Raw genomic sequence first — 15,426 nt, forward strand, 5'->3', positions numbered from 1 at the left:
CCCCCATAAATCTCCTAAGCGCTCCAGGACCCCTCCAGTCTGCATGTAGGTATCTGTGACCCCCATAATTCTCCTAAGCCCTCTGGGACACCTCTAGTCTGCACCTAGGTATCTGTGACCCCCAGAAATCCCTGAATGCCCCAGGAACCCCTACAGCCTGGACTTAGGTATCTGTGACTCCAACGAACCTCCTAAACCACCCAAGACACCTCCAGCTATGACGTAGGTATCTGTTCCCCCCTCAACCCCCAATCCCCTCTGGACCCCTAGACCCTGGACGTAGGTATCTGTGTCAGCCCCGATCCCTTAAGCAGTTCCATTACCCTTTTAGCCTGGACTTAGGTATCTGTGCTCCCACAACCACCCTAAACGTCCCAGTGACCCCTTCAGCCTGGACGTAACTACCTGTGACCCCCACGAACCTCCTAAGCCCCCAGGGACCCTCCAGCCTGGACGGCGGTATCTGTGCCCCCCCCACAATCCCTAAGTGCCGAGATACCCCTCCAGCCTGGAGGTAGATATCTTTGCCGAACACAAGCTGCCTAAGCCCCACCCCCCATTGGGAACCCTCCAGCCTGGATCTAGGTATCTGTGCCCCCCCAACACACTAATTCCCCCTGGAAGCCCTATTGCCTGGACTTAGGTATCGCTGCCCCCCAAAAACCCCCTAAGCCTCCCAGGGACCCCTACAGCCTAGACGTATGTATCTGTACCCCTCAGAAAACCCCTAATCCCCCCGGGGACAACTACAGCATGGACCTAGGTATCTGTGCCCCCCAGGAACCCCCTATAACCCCCAGGAACCACTCCAACCTGGACATAATTATTTGTGCCTCCCAAAAAAACCCTAAGCCCCCCAGAGACCCCTAGATCCTGGAGATAGGTATCTCTGCTGTCCACAAAAATTCCTTATACTCCATGGAACCTCTCCAGCCTGCACGTACATAGCTGTGCCCCCCACAACCCCGCTAAGCCCCCCGGGACCCCTCCAGCCTGGATGTAGGTCTCTGTGCCCCCCCAAAGTCCTAAGCCCCCCCACAATGCCTATAGCCTGGACGTAGGTATCTGTGTCCCCTACAATACCACTAAGCCCCCCCAGGGACCCCTCCAGGACAAACATAGGTATCTGTGCCCCTCACCAAGTTCCTAAACCCCCAGGGATCACTGTGCTCACCACAACCTCTAAGCCGTCCAGGGACCTCTCCAGCCCGGACATAGATATTGGTGTCCTCCAGGAAGCCCTTAATCCCCACCAGGACCTCTACACCCTGGACGCAAGTACCTATGCACCGCACAACCCCTCTAACTCCCCCAGAATCCCAACCATCCTGGACGTAGGTATCTGTGACCCTACGAACCCCCTTAAGCCCCCCAGAATGCCTCCAGCCTCGACGTAGCTATCTGTACCTCCCATGACCCCTAAGCCCCCAGGGATCTCTACAGCCTCTACGTAGGTGTGATACTCTGTGCATTACCCTGAGTGGCCACACAGTGTCACTGTTGCTCCATGCAGGAAATGCTCTGTGCATTACACTGCATGGCCACATGGTGTCACTGTTGTTCCATGCGGGAAATGCTCTGGGCATTACTGTGATGGCGTAGGGACTGTCTGTGTGGGGGATGGGAGAGCAGCAGGTGACCTTAGGACCGGACACGTGCTCAGCCTGTAACCTGAGCTAGGAAGGAGGGAGGGGGTCAGCACCTTTGCCCGGGAAGCTGGACAAAAGAAGGGGCTGGCTGGAGAGAGTTGGGTTAGTTCAGTTTCGGTTTTGGTCTGGGTGGTTGGAATTCAGGGAATCCCAAACTGGCAACTAAGTTTCCTGAAGCCCCAGAAGGATTCGAATGCGGGATCCTGCTTGTGCCTTCAAGTTCTGCTGTATCTTTCGCTCCTGTTGTTCAAAAAAATTTCTGTTTTACTGGCTGGCTGAGAGTCACTTTGAGTCCCAGGAAGAGGGGTGCAGGACTGGACTCTCCCACACTCCGTGACAGACCCTAAGCCCCTCCAGGACCCCTGCAGCCTGGATGTAGGTATCTGTGCCCCCACCAAATACCCAAGACCCCTGGAGACCCCTCCAGCCTGAACTTAGGTATCGGTGCCCCCCACAAGCCCCCTGAGCCCCCCACGTACCTATACAGCCAGGACATTTGTATCTGTACCCTATAGGGACTCCATAAGCCCCCCGGGACACTCCAGTGTGCACATAGGTATATGTGCCCCCCAGAAACCCCCTCACTTCCCGGGACAGCTACAATCTGGACGTAGATATCTGTGCCCCTCATGAAACCTCTAACCCCCCCCCCGGGACTGATACAGCCTGGACATACGTATCTGTGCCCACCCAAACCCCTAAGACCCCCTGGTACCCGTACAGCCTGGACATAGGTATCTTGGGCCACCAAAAATCCCCTAAGACTCCCAGGATGCCTCCAGCCTGGACGTAGGTATCTCTGCCCCCCACTGACCCTCTAAGCCCCTCTGGTACCACTAAAGCCTGGATGTACGAATATGTGCCCCCCACGAACCCCCTAAGCCCCCCTGGGACCCCTGGAGCCTGGAGATTGGTATCTGTGCCCTCCCCCAAAACTCTCTAAGCCCCCAGGGACCTCTACAGCCTAGTCGTAGGTATCTGTGCACCCCAAGGCCCCTAAGATCCCCCGGACCCCTACAGCCTGGATGTAGGTGTGATGGTGCTGCCCGTGGGAGCCAGCTGAGGTCATTCAATCAGGGTGAACCGCAAACAAAACAGGACAGACAAATTCCAAACGCTGCTGGTTATTCCGATACTTAGATTTACCAAGCCAACACAAAACAGCTTCTGTAGTACCTCACTGGTTACTTAGAAGTTTAAACCACGCAGTTCCCTTGAAGTACCCAGCCTCAGGCCTCCGTCCAGACACACCTGTCAGATATGATGATGATTCCCGAAAATCTTACTTCATCATGTTAAAGAAAAGATTCTTCTGATCCCAAAGGATAAGCTACATACCCAGGTTCAATTATAACTTACATTTTACCTAAAATACATGCTATAGGCAATTCTTATTAACTAAGCTAAAATGTATTAGAAAAGAAAAGAGAGAGAGTGTTGGTTAAAAGATCAAGAGACATATAGACTTGAATTCAATTCTTGAGGTTCAGATACAAAGTAGAGATGAGCTTGTAGTTGCCAAAAGTCCTTTTAGAAATAGTCCATAGGTTATAATCCAATGTCCATATTCAGGGTGGCTCCAGTCAATGACTGGTGATCTCAATCCTTGTGGCTTAAGGTTTCCCCCTCTTGAAACCCAAAGCAGATCTGAGATGAAGAAGGATCGTGTCCCAGGGTTCTTATACATTTCGAGCAGCCTTTCGGTCTCAGAAGACAATAGGCTTAACTCTCCTTCCAAGCATCCTGCCAATTAGTACAGAGTAATTTATTCATTAAACAGTTCAGATACAGGTTACCACAACCTTCAAAGAGACACATAGACAATAATACTATTTCACTCAAGTATCATCATTAATGTTAATATTCCTTTTTTGCTCTTTGAATTAAAACTGTAGCAATAGACAAGACTTGTTTGCCTACATCACAAGACCTGAGCAAACATCTTCCCTTCTACCTCTAACAATGCAGACAAGCATTTCAAAACTCTGTTCATTCACATATCTTGCTAACCAGTTCTTAAGGTTCACCCATGGGTCAGATCAGTCGGTGAGGTGAGTTAATTAACTCTTTCTGGCCCTGTCATCTTTCAATGAGATATTACATTATACTTATAATGTCACAGTCACGGTGAGTCGACTGCTGCAGCTCCCCGTAGACTCTGCCTGTGTCTCTTACCGAGCTGGAATACAGGAGTCGAGGGGAGAGCACTCGATGTGTTGCATCTACACTAGACGCGATATATCGACCCCCACTGGATCGATCGCTGCCCACCGATTCGGCAGGTGGTATAGACATACCCCGAGTATCTGGTGATCGGAGCTGGACCTCGGAGGGGGACACATTGAAGGAACTCAGGAGCTAAGGTGCCTCTATTGTCAACTGTCAGGGCTGCTGTGGCTCAGAGGAGGGTGCTTGACTGCCTGGCAGGCTTAGGCGCCACAAGCCTGAGAGGCAGGAGAAGTGAAGCGGCCATGGTGTGCTCAGGGAGCTCGTGCTTGGAGCAGGGGTGAGCTGGGGCGAGGAGGGGTGCCGCAGGGCAGAGCGGGGGAGTTGCCACAAGAGTGGAGCCTCAGGGTGGAGGGAAGGAGCTGCCACGGGTGGGGCACCTCAGGGTGGGTGCACAGGGGGGGGAGGGTGCAAGGTGGAAGTTTCACCTAGGGAGTGAAACATCCTTGCACCGGCCCTGCCCCATGCACTGCCTGCAGCCAGCCCTGCACCCCCTGCCCTGCCCTGCCCGCAGCCATCCTCTTTCTCCAGACAGCCCTGCACCTTCTGCCCTGCCGACACCAGCCGCATCCTCCCTGCCCTACTTGCAGCCAGCCCTCCAGCAAAGCCACTAACAATCCTCCAGCCCTGTCTCCAGCCATTTCCTGCCACACCCCCCTGTGGCCCTGCCCAAAGCCAACCAGCCCCCACACACACCCAGCCTGCACCAGCCCTGCACCCCCTGTCTGCAGCCAGCCCTGCATCCCCTACCCTGTCTCCAGCCAACCCAATGCACCCCCCTGCCTGAAGCCAGCCAGCCCCGCACCCGTTACCCTGCCTGCAACCGGACCCAACCTCCAGCCAGCCCCATGTCCACCGGTGCCCTGCAGTACCCAGGGAAGTAACCCTGCACTTCTGCTTTAATGAGGGGGGGCAGGGAGAAGCTGGAACCCACACATGTGCACACTCTAGGGTGACCAGACAGCAAGTGTGAAAAATCGGGACAGGAGGTGGGAGGTAATAGGATCCTAGATAAGAAAAAGACCCCAAAATTCGGACTGTCCCTATAAAATAAGGACATCTGGTCACCCTAGCAAACCCCCTGGACTCCTGAGTTCCATTGCTAGGTTTCCTATTGGTTCCACTGCTGGTTCTTTTCCTTTTCCTGGGGGACTTTGGGCAAGTTGCTTCCCCCTCTAGGGCTCTGTCCCCAGCAGTGAAATGGGGATTTCATACTTTCCCGCTATTGGAAAGTGCTGGGAGAATCTCCCAGCAAAAGTTGCTCTGACAGTGCTAAGCAGTATCTGACCATTCAAGGTCAGAGCTCACTGCCCAGGAGGAGTGTTTGGCTCTGGGGTTTCACTTCAGCCCAGTGTAGAGAGAGGGGCCCAGCCATGGAGTTTGGCTCAAGAAGACCAAGTCTCCAATTTGTTAAGGACGTTTTGAATTTCAATCCTGTGCTCCAAAGTGATTGGTGTCACTTACAAATTTTAGAAGCATGGTCTGCACTGCATTTTCCAAATCATTCATGAAAATATTGAATAGTACCGGACTCCGGACTGATGCCTGCCAGACTCACTACGTACACACTCTCCATTGGACAGCCAAATATGGAGAAGGGCTCCTGGAGTCTGGGCTTTCAACCAACTCTGCACCCACATTACACTGATAGCAGCTGGACTGCATTTCCCTCGTTTGCTTGTAAGAATGTCCTACAGGACAGTTTCAAAAGCCTTAGTATCTGCAAGCTAGATCCCATCTACTGTTTACCCACCTACACCAGGCCCGGAACCCTGCCGAAGAAGGGATGAGGATTAGTTTGGAATGATTTGTTCTTGACAAATCCATGGTCACTCGTCCTAAGAACCAAATTATCCTGTAGGTGCTGCTGACAAACTGAGTGTTTAAGAATGTATTCCAGCACCTCTCCAGCTATGGCAGTCAGGCTAGCTAGTCTATAAGTCCCAGGGGTCTCTTTGTTCCCCTTTGAAAGATAGGTCCAGTCTTGTTCATGGATGGGAAGATGTTCCTTTTCAGGGAACTCAGACGAGAACTAGGGCACAACACCTGGTTTGTTAAGGCCACAAAAACGGAGGCAGGAACCTCTTCTCTCCTGCCGGCAAAGAACCCCAGGTACCTAAAAGATAGGGATTTACATCCTTGAAAGGGCTTTAAAAAGGCAGTGGTTAAAAAGTTTGGCCCCGACCATTTCTTGTTTCCACAACCTAGAGACTTTAGCAAACTTTAGAATTTCTTGGTGCAGAAACACCGTGAAACTCCCCTTTCTTCTTCACAGAGGGCTTTAACTCCCCTTTTCTCACTCAGGCTCACAACTGCCCAGAATTCGAGAACTGTCTCTGTTCCCATTGGACAAATGGGAGGAGCCTGAGGTACAGAGAAGGGAGGTGACCTACCCAAGGGCCTACACAGCAAGGCGGTGGCAGAGCCAGAAAGAGAAGCCGCCAGTCAGACTCCTGTTCTAACAGACAACAAATCCCCCCATAGGCAGGGATAGAGCTCAGGAATTGAGATGGTGGGAAAATTTCATTCCAACCGTTTCTGTCCAAATATCCCATTCAGACTAAACCAGTTTGTTTCTCAGAATCATAACAAGTGAGATGGAAGTTCTTTGCAAAAAGATTTTGTTGCAAAACAAAAGCATCTCCTGTTTGTCACAGTGTGTTAAATTGTGTCATCACACACAAGGAGGAGACACTTAGATCTTGAAAATTAGATAAGATGCTTCAGTCTGAGCTAAGTCATTGCTGCTCTTAACAATTCCAAAATAAAAAAATACAAATAAAAAAGACTGTTTCAGCTAATCTATTATGTCATAATCTGCTCTGAGTAAACGTGATGGGACACCTCATATTATGCACTACTCTTAGTGACACTCTCCAATGGATCCCCATCCTCCACCCACCATGAGGTAGGTAACAGTGGATCATTATTATCCCTACTTGAAAGAGGGAGAAGCTAAGGCTGAGAAAGGAGAACTGACTTGTCTTAGGTCACACAGCCAGGCAGTGGCAGAGTTGGGAATAGGACCCAAGAGCCCTGATTTTCAAACCAACCAACGGATCTTGAATTTCAGACATTGAATGACCTGAATAATGTGCTCTCAGATGAGCTCCAGACCAACAACAGTGCACAATAATTATTCAGCAAGTATTTGAGGAGAACTGCAATGTTAGAGAGAATCATCAACTGCTCAGAGACAATTAATGCAGAGAAGTAACAAAATATGTGAAACACAGAACTGGTTCTGACTTATTTCCTTGTTCTTAAAAGAGAACAACATGGACCTGAGTCTCCTCCCTGTCAATAACCCTCTGCTCAGCCAATCAGGATAGAGACTGAGGATGGGAGGCTGAGGATTCTTACCAGAGAGCCCAAAAGATGGCCCAGGTGACTGCTGGGGATCACTGCCCAAGCACTATTTCAGTCCCACATTTTTGGGGGGATCTCTCACAGTGGGAGCTGCAGAACACTCCCCCGCAACATACACACACACACAGAAGCACACATCCTGGTGTTGAGAGGGGAATAGGAAAAAGGAGATAAGAAGCAAGAGAAGAAGAGAAAGGAGGGAAGGATGGATGGAGGAAAAGCTGAAACAAAAAGGACAAACCCTTATGTCCGCACTGATTCTAAGGGACAAAATCCCAGGTGTGCAATAAAATTCTGCCTCCTTAAGCTCGTGTTTTCCATGTCTAGAATTCAACTCTCACCAGATGGATCAGACTGAACACGTTTCAAACCTCCAGGAGGCTCTTACCTTCTAAACAGGGACGGCTGTTTTCTAGTAAAATCACTACAAGGGAAGGAGAAAACTCGAAAGAGGTTCCTCCTGGTGCTCACATCTGTAAACACGAATAGTTTATCAGTTCTCAAGGAGAGACCTGGAGAAGGAGACTTGCTGACGGAAAGCCAGGGTCTCTGAGGTTTCCCTGGCCCCTCGCCCCTGTCCTGCCTGGATGATGTCAGCATCTCTCTGTGAGGTCACCACCTCCCCACCACCTTTGACCAATAGTCTGAGGTCCTTCAAAAGGCCTTTGTGATGTCACTGCCACACCCCTCCCTTGCTGTGCTAATGTCCTACCCCAGGCCAGGCACTTTGGAGGTTTGAGCTACTCCCTGTGGATCACCCCACTCAAGGAGCGTTCGTTCTAGGCAGCAAGCCGGCTAGACAATAAAACATCAGATACTGCTCCCAATACTACGCTCCGTTTTTCAGAAATTAGTCGACTTTATGGCCAGAGGAAACCATTAGAGCATCTAATCATCTAATCATAGAATATGAGGGTTGGAAGGGACCTCAGGAAGTCATCTAGTCCAATCCACTGCTCAAAGCAGGACCAATCCCCAACTAAATCATGCCAGCCAGGGCTTTGTCAAGCCTGCCCTTAAAAACCTCTAAGGAAGGAGATTCCACCACCTCCCTAGCCATCCCATTCCAGTGCTTCACCACCCTCCTAGTTAAAAAGTTTTTTCCTAATATCCAGCCTAAACCTCCCCCACTGCAACTTGAGACCCTTACTCCTTGTTCTGTCATCTGCTACCACTGAGAACAGTCTAGGTCCATCCTCTTTGGAACCCCCTTTCAGGTACTTAAAAGCAGCTATCAAATCCCCCTTCAGTCTTCTCTTCTTCAGACTAAACAAGCCCAGTTCCCTTAGCCTTTCCTCATTAGTCATGCGCTTCAGACCCTGATCATTTTTGTTGCCCTCTGCTGGACTGTTTCCAATTTTTCCACATCCTTCTTGTAGTGTCGGGCCCCAAACTGGACACAGTACACCAGATGAGGCTTCACCAATGCCGAATAGAGAAGAATGATCACTTCCCTCGATCTGCTGGCAATGCCCCTACTTATACAGCCCAGAATGCCGTTAGCCTTCTTGGCAACAAGGGCACACTGTTGACTCATAGCCAGCTTCTCGTCTAGTGTAACCCCTAGGTCCTTTTCTGCAGAACTGCTTCCTAGCCACTTGGTCCCAAGTCTGTAACAGTGAATGGGATTCTTCCGTCCTAAGTGCAGGACTCAGCACTTGTAATTGTTGAACCTCATCAGGTTTCATTTGGCCCAGTTCTCTAATTTGTCTAGGTCCCTCTGTATCCTATCCCTACCCTCCAGTGTATCTACCACTCCTCCCAGTTTAGGGTCATCTGCAAACTTGTTGAGGGTGCAATCCACACAGTCCTCCAGATCATCAATGAAGATATTGAACAAAACCAGCCCCAGGACCGACCCTTGGGGCACTGCGCTTGAAACCGGCTGCCAACTAGACATGGAGCCGTTGATCACTACCCATTGAGCCTGATGATCTAGCCAGCTTTCTATCCACCTTACAGTCCATTCATCCAGCCCACACTTCTTTAACTTGCTGGCAAGAATACTATGGAAGACCGTATCAAAAGCTTTGCTAAAGTCAAGGAATAACACATGCACTGCTTTCCCCTCATCCACGGAGCCAGTTGTCTCCTCATAGAAGGTAATTAGGTTAGTCAGGCATGACTTGCCCTTGGTGAATCCATGCTGACTGTTCCTGATCACTTTCCTCTCCCCTAAGTGCTTCAGAATTGATTCCTTGAGGACCTGCTCCATAATTTTTCCAGGGACTGAGATGAGACTGACTGGCCTGTAGTTCCCTGGATCCTCCTTCTTCCCTTTTTATAGATGGGCACTACAGTAGCCTTTTTCCAGTCATCCGGGACCACCCCAGATCACCATGAGTTTTCAAAGATAATGGCCAATGGCTCTGCAATCACATCCAACAACTCCTTTAGCACCCTCGGATGCAGCGCATCCGGCCCCATGGACATGTGCTCGTCTCCAGTTTTTCTAAATAGTCCCGAACCACTTCTTTCTCCACAGAGGGCTGGTCACCTTCTCCCCATGCTGTGCTGCCCAGTGCAGCAGTCTGGGAGCTGACCTTGTTTGTGAAGACAGAGGCAAAAAAAGCATTGAGTACATTAGCTTTTTCCACATCCTCTGTCCACTAAGTTACCTCCCTCATTCAGTAAGGGGCCCACACTTTCCTTGACTTTCTTCATGTTACTAACATACCTGAAGAAAGCCTTCTTGTTACTCTTAACATCTCTTGCTAGCTGCAACTCCGAGTGTGATTTGGCCTTCCTGATTTCACTCCTGGATGCCTGAGCAATATTTTTATACTCCTCCCTGGTCATTTGTCCAATCTTCCACTTCTTGGAATCTTCTGTTTTGCGTTTAAGATCAGCAAGGTTTTCACTGTTAAGCCAAGCTGGTCACCTGCCATATATACTATTCTTTCTACACATTGGGATGGTTTTTTCCTGCAACCTCAGTAAGGATTCTTCAATCCTTTAGAGGATTGGAACTGATTTCAGTGGAGTCACATGTTTGCTAGGTTTTCATGCATTTGCACAGGAAAATATTGAGTGTTTCCATTCATTTCAGGGATCCCTATTCAGTGGAACTCCTCAACATAATGGAAATGAAATTATTTTTGTTGAAGGAAGAAGTTTGTAAGGTGGCAAAGGGACTTGAACCAAGACCCCTTTGATTTTCAGTCAAATACTCTACTACTGAGTTACACCCCCATGGCTGTTGTGGAGGTAAATTGGTGATCTTAAAGATTTTGAAGGACAGGCCCTGCCTCAGAGATCTACTGTACTCTTCCCAGACCACAGTGCTTTTAAAAATGGGGTTTGATTAAACTTATAGATATATGGAGACACTACAGCTTGCACACCCACCCACAAAGCTTCCCCTAGTGACATAGCTACCACCTCTCGGAGAGATGGATTAACTACACGGACGGGACAGCTCTCTCCCCTCTGCTTAGAGCATCTTCATTCTTTATGAATAGGTAGGAAAGAACCTCCTGAATGGACAGTAACCAATTTATCAAATATTGCTGGGTCTGCATTCAATATGGGTAACTGGTCGTATTGGGCTGGATTAGTAGGAGCATTTCCAGCAGATCGAGAGAAGTGATTATTCCCCTCTATTCAGCACTGGTGAGGCCACATCTGGAGCATTGTGTCCAGTTTTTGCCCTCCCACTACAGAAACAAATTGGAGAAAGTCTAGGGGAAGGCAATAAAAATGATTAGGGGTCAGTGGACTTACGAGGAGAGGCTGAGGGCACGGTCACCGGGGGGGGGGCAAGTGGGGCAATTTACCCCAGGCCCTGCAGGGATCCCATGAGAATATAGTATTCTATAGTATTGCAACTTTTTTTTATGGAAGGGGCACCCAAAATTGTTTTGCCTCAGGCCCCCTGAATACTCTGGGCAGTTCTATCCACTCCACCCCCTTGACTCATTCTCCTCCCTCTGAAGCCCCACCTGTGCTCTGCTCTCACTCCCATTTGGCCACTTCCCACTCCTGCTCTTTCTCTTTGGCTGAGGCCTGCTGGTCCACCTTTTGCTTGCTCCTCTCCTCCCAGAAGGCCTCCTTGTGTCTCTCCACCCCCGCCCCCAAGGTCTGCCTGCTACCCCCACCTCTCTGCCCTTCCCCTGAGACTCACCCTGCCCAGAACTCACACCTCTCTGCCTCTCCTGAGACCCACCTTGCCCAGCACTCACACCTCTCTATCTCCTCCCCTGACCTGCCCTGTCCACCACCCATACCTCTTTGCCCCACCCATAAGACTGGCCCTGCCCACCACTTGCACCTCTCTGCCCCTCACCTGAGACCCGCCCTGTCCACCTATTTCCTTGGTCATCTCTTGTTATTCCTTGAAACATCAAGGATGGAATAAAAAGCTGAGTTTACTCCAGGGTGAGGAAGGAAAGGAACCAACAACCCCCTGGCAAAGCTCAGTGCCCCAGAGAAAACCTGCCCCCTGCTATTGCAATCCCTGATGTGCTGGGGATATGATGGTAAAGGAACTGTCTGAATGATCAAGGCAGGAAATGGACAACAATCTACAGGAACGTCATTGACCACAAACACACTCTCCTCATAGACTCATAGACTCGTAGGTCAGAAAGGACCAATATGATCATCTAGTCTGACCTCCTGCACAAGGCAGGCCACCGAACCCCACCCATCCAATTTTATAACAACCCCTAACCCAGGACTGAGTTATTGAAATCCTCAAAATTGGATTGAAGACCTCAAGCTGCAGAGAATCCACCAGCAAGCGACCCATGCCCCACGCTGCAGGGGAAGGCGAAAAACCTCCAGGGCCCTTGCCTATCCGCCCTGGAGGAAAATTCCTTCCCGACCCCAAAGATGGCGATCAGCAAAACCCTGAGCATGTGGGCAAGACTCACCAGCCAGCACCCAAGAAGGAATTCTCTGCAGTAACTCAGTTCCCATCCCATCCAACATCTCCCCGCAAACCATTGAGCAGACCTATCTGGTGGTAATCCAAGATCAATTGCCCAAATTAACGATCCTATCATAACATCCCCTCCATATACTTATCAAGCTTTGTCTTAAAGCCAGAAAAGTCTTTTGCCCCCACTACTTCCCTCGGAAGGCTCTTCCAGAACTTCACTCCCCTAATGGTTAGAAACCTTCGTCTAATTTCAAGTCTAAACTTCCTAATATCCAGTTTATACCCATTCGTCCTCGTGCCTACATTAGTACTAAACTTACATAATTCCTCTCCCTCTCTAACCTTAACCCCCTTGATATATTTATATAGAGCAAGCATATCCCCCCGCAGCCTTCTTCTGGCCAGGCTAAACAAGCCAAGCTCTTTGAGTCTCCTTTCATAAGGCAATTTTTCCATTCCTCGGATCATCCTAGTAGCCCGTCTCTGAACCTGTTCCACTTTGAATTCATCCTTCTTGAACATGGGACACCAGAACTGCACATAGTATTCCAGATGGGGTCTCACCAAGGCCTTATATAACGGTACTAACACCTCCTTATCCTTGCTGGAAATACCCCGCCTGATGCATCCCAAAATCTCATTTGCTTTTTTAACAGCCGTATCACATTGGTGACTCATAGTCATCCTGCTATCAACCAATACCCCAAGGTCCTTCTCCTCCTCTGTCGCTTCCAACTGATGCGCCCCCAACGTATATCTAAAATTCTTATTATTAATTCCTAAGTGCATGACCTTGCACTTTTCACTATTGTATTTCATCCTATTTCTATTACTCCAGTTTACAAGGTGATTCAGATCTTCCTGAATAATATCCCTGTCCTTCTCCATGTTAGCAATACCCCCCAGCTTGGTGTCATCCGCAAACTTTATTAGCACATTCCCGCTCTTTGTGCCAAGGTCATTAATAAAAAGGTTAAATAAGATCGGTCCCAAAACCGATCCTTGAGGGACTCCACTAGTAACCTCCTTCCAGTCTGACAGTTCACCTTTCAATACGACCCGCTGGAGTCTCCCCTTTAACCAGTTCCTTATCCACCTTACAACTTTCATATTCATCCCCATCTTTTCCAATTTAACTAACAGTTCACCATGGGGAACCGTGTCTAACGCCTTACTGAAATCGAGGTAAATTATATCTACCGCATTTCCTTTATCTAAGTAATCCGTCACCTTCTCAAAGAAGGAGATCAGATTGGTTTGACACGATCTACCTTTAGTAAATCCGTGTTGCAATTCGTCCCAATTACCATTGACCTCTATGTCCTTAACTACTTTCTCCCTTAAAATTTTTTCCAAGACCTTACATACTACAGACGTCAAGCTAACAGGCCTATAATTACCCGGATCACTTTTATCCCTTTCTTAAAAATAGGAACTACATTAGCAATCCTCCAGTCATACGGCACAACCCCCGAATTTATCGATTGCTTAAAAAATTCTCGCTAACGGGCTCGCAATTTCACGCTCCAGTTCCTTTAATATCCTGGGATGGAGATTGTCCGGGCCCTCCGACTTTGTCCCATTGAGCTGTTCACGTACGGCCTCTACCTCAGTTGCGGTAATATCCACTTCCATATCCACATTCCCGTTTATCATCCCTCCATCATCGCTAGACTCCTCACTAGTCTTATTAAAAACTGAGGCAAAGTACTTGTTTAAATGTTGGGCCATGACCAGGAATTCTTGCAGTTCAGCTAGGGACACACTTACACAATGGCACAGCAGTGTGTGTGTTGTGGAAGCTGGTCTGAGGGAACAATTGGAATTGATCACTCAGTGAGAATAGAACTGGAGTGAAGTGAGAGACACATCTCAAGCAAGTAGTTGTGGCTGAGTGGTTAAGGTGATGGGCTAGAAATCCATTGGGGTCTCCCTGAACAGGTTCAAATCCTGCCAACTACGGAGAAAGTTGTGGTTCTTCAGTTTCAACAGAGCTGGGTCTTGTCTCACTCTCAAGCTATATCTACACTATTGGGTAATGTGGCTTTAAAGTGTTTCAATTAAAGAGCTGTTGCATGTCCACACTATGCCCCTTGTGTCACCAGAGCACTTCCAGGCTAGACTCTTGGATGGCCACAGAGAGCAGTGCATTGTGGGTAGCTGTGCAATTGGCTACGGGTGCTTTGGGAAGGGTTTGCAAAGCCTCATGGCCTGGTACAGCATCACATGATGCAGGTTTCTCTATCCCATTGTTCCATGGGAATCCTACTAGATTGCCGGCTGCTTTTCAACTGCAATGTGCCTGGTGGGGTAGAGAGTGTGTTTGTGTTTGTGGGGAGAGGGATTGTGTGGGCACACTGTCTCTAAGTTCAGACAGCTGCTGCAAGCAACCAGTCCTGAGGCAAGGGGAAGGGGACGGCCTCAACATCAGCCACTGTTTCCCTCACTGGCTCAGCTCAGCACAGCAGCCTCTGTGACACACACACACTGCTGCCTGCTTAGCTCTGTGTCAGGGGTGCTGGAACAGGGGGTTAGAGGGCCATGGCCCCACCACTCTTTACTGGCTGTTAGGACAAATGATGGAGTGGGGGGAAGGGTGGAGTCTTGGGGGAAAAAGGCGTTCTGTGGGTGTGGCCTCGGGGGAGGGGTGGTGTGAATGTGGGTCCCTGGGGAAGGGGTGTCATGGGAGCACCACAGTTCAGACAACAGTGCCCCCCCACACACTGTAAGGAAGCTCCCATTGCCCCTGCTCTGTGTTCGTGGCGCGGGAGAGAGCAGCGTTCCATGGCAGTGATTTGCTCCCCAGGGCTCCGGCAGGGGGGCTCAGGCAGCGATTTAAAGGGCCCGGGGCTCTGGCCTCTGCAGGGAGCCCTGGGTCCTTTAAATCACCAGCTTGGGGAAGCTGGGCCGGGCTAGCACAGCGTACCCGCTCTTGCCAGTACCCCATACCGGACCGGACCGGCTTACTTTCACCTCTGGAAGGACCTCACCTGGATCAATAACTGGTTAAAAGCTAGGAAACAAAGGGTAGGACTAAATGGTCAGTTTTCAGGATGCAAACAGATAACTAGTGGTGTCTGTACTGGGACTATTCAACATATTGATAAACGATCTGCTAAACAGCGAGGTGACAAATTTTGCAGATGATCCCAAACTACAGAGGATAGTTAATTACGAAGCAGCCTGTGAGGAGCTAAAAAGAGATTTCACAAAACTGGGTGAAAGGGCAACAAAATGGCAGATGAAATTCAATGTTGATAAATGCAAGGTGATGCACATTGGCAAACACAATCTCAACTC

General features: G+C 49.5%; 1 non-coding gene across 1 annotated transcript; it reads left to right on the top strand.

Moving 5' to 3' along the window:
- Window positions 1–14,006: 14,006 nt before the first annotated feature.
- TRNAS-AGA (transfer RNA serine (anticodon AGA)) lies at window positions 14,007–14,088 on the top strand. Its single transcript has one exon. It is a non-coding gene; the product is annotated as a tRNA-Ser (tRNA).
- Window positions 14,089–15,426: the final 1,338 nt, after the last annotated feature.

This window comes from Gopherus flavomarginatus, unplaced genomic scaffold, assembly GCF_025201925.1.
Source record: "Gopherus flavomarginatus isolate rGopFla2 unplaced genomic scaffold, rGopFla2.mat.asm mat_scaffold_753_arrow_ctg1, whole genome shotgun sequence".
NCBI lineage: Eukaryota > Metazoa > Chordata > Testudines > Testudinidae > Gopherus > Gopherus flavomarginatus.